The following is a 2,492-nucleotide window of genomic DNA, read 5'->3' on the forward strand; positions in this document are numbered from 1 at the left end:
ATACTAATTTTTTTAATATAATACATAAATTAAATATTTATAAATATATTTATATATGTTTATAATATTGTAAAAACTAAAATATAATATTATAAGATTAATTCATGTATAAATATTAATATATCAAATATTAATATTAATAAAATTTAAAAATTTAATGTTTTTTATAAATACAGATCCGGATCCGGATATCCGGACCTAAAAATTAAGATATTCGGATCCGGATTCGGTTTGCACGGATCCAAGATTTTACTATCCGGATTCGGATCCGGGCACCCCGGATATCCTCTTTTCGGAGCGGATCCGGAGCGGATCTCGGATCGAATCCGGATCTCGGATAATAAGTCTCAAACTAGACGTAGATCCGCACATCGACAAATATTTAAATATTTAGCATATACAGGTATAAGTATTACAATATTAAAGGGGGAATTACATGTTTACCATTTTCATGCTACCATTTTTCATTTTTACCACCACTAAAAGTACATTTTCAAAAATACCTTCTTCATTAAGTGGCAAAAGAATCTTATGGCTCTGAATGGTAACAGCCGGTTGAGTGGTGCGGGACAAGCAGATTGGTTAGTGCGGTGCGGTTTAAGTGTGGTTTGTGTTAGAAAAACCCATACTGCGGGACAAGTGCGGTTTGTCTAAAATAAGCGATTTAAAATAAAGTATGAATGGTGACATGTATGATAAATAATGTAACTGCGGGATACATATAATATTTTTATATTTTACAAACTAAAATATCAGTGATAATAATATAATTTTTAAAAATACAAATTTTATTTAAAAGTTATTTTATATATCTCAAATATGAAATTCAATATACTATTATTAAAATTTATAACCAATTATTTTATTTAAAAAATTATAATTGCGCTAGTTGTCTTTAGACAAAATTAATTAAGATATCTGAAAATATATATATATATTTTTTTTGTCATCAACATAAATAGAGTCATGAAGACTTTGCAAACCAAGCTTTAAGATATCAGTGATTTTAAATTAAGAATATGAAACTTTTTATTTAATTTATAGATTTTTTTTTTAATTATCTGAAAAACTTTACAAAATCATTTTTACTTATTTTCTCATCTAAAATATTGTATTTTCAAATTTCAAAACTTTAGCTAAGTCTGGACATATTTATCTGGAACCAAACCTAATCAACCATAAGCAAGGCTAGGTTTGGATCATATTAGTTATACTGGATTCTATATCTTTAGAACCGGAATGCCGAAACCGAACCAAAACCGAACCGAAAACCGAATAGGTACATAAATTTTTATGATATAGTCTATATTTATAAATATTAACTATATTTGGTTTTAAAATAATCAAAATCATTTAAAAATATTATTTATAAGTAGAAATAGCTAAAAACTCTAGAATACTTTTTATCCAAAAAAAATAAAATTATCCGAACAATTTGAGTTTTTATTTGAGTCTAGATTAGTTAATCATATGAGTATAAGTATATTTTAACATTTTAATGAAATATTTTGGTCTTTTTGACTTTTATGTAATATATTTATGATAAAGCTTTTTGATGTTATTCTAAATTTTTTTGCTTAAAATAATTTAAGAGAAAATGTACAAAACTAACTAAAAACATCTTTCTAAAGTTAAAAAAGAAAGAATTTATAATCCTTATTTTTTTTTTACCATAGTTCTTTTAAAACAAATATGTAAAAAAATTCCAAAACTTGTTTCCCCTTTTTGTTGCTCACCCAAAATAGGTGTGAGAAGACATTACACAATCATGTGTAAATATTACATAGAAAAATATAATATATTTTTTATTTGTTTTAAAAATTAGATTCGATTAAGTAAACACATGTACAGTACATAGACCACACCTTTTTTCCTTCTACTGCGTTTGATGCGCGCTCCACTTCCCGCACTCTTGCTTTATGTATTATTACATATTTTTTTTCGAATTATACTATTTCGAAATTCAAACCCTAAACCCTAAAAGTCAACTCTAAACCCTAAACCATCAATCATAAACTATATTTTTTTAAATACGAACCCTAAACCCTCAACCATCAATCCTAAACCCTATTTTTTTTAAATACGAACCCTAAATCCTTAAACATCAACTCTAAACCCTAAACCCTGAAACATCAACTCTAAACCCTAAACCCTAAACCTTCAACTCTAAACTCTAAAACATCAACTATAACCCCTAAACCTTCAACTCTAAACCCTAAACCATCAACACTAAACCCTAAACTATCAACACTAAACCCTAAACCCTAAAAAGTAAACTCTAAACCCTAATCCCTAAAAAATTAACCCTAAACCCTAAAACATCAACTCTACACCCTAAACCTTCAACTATAAACCCTAAACCCTAAATCCTAAACCCTAAACCCTAAATACTAAAACCCTAGAGTTGATGTTTTAGGGTTTAGATTTGAAGATTTGGGGTTTTAGGGTTTATGTTTAGGGTTTAGAGTTGATGTTTTAGGGTTTAGAGTTGA

The sequence above is a fragment of the Brassica oleracea genome, chromosome C2, assembly GCF_000695525.1.
Source record: "Brassica oleracea var. oleracea cultivar TO1000 chromosome C2, BOL, whole genome shotgun sequence".
NCBI classification, from domain to species: Eukaryota; Viridiplantae; Streptophyta; class Magnoliopsida; order Brassicales; family Brassicaceae; genus Brassica; species Brassica oleracea.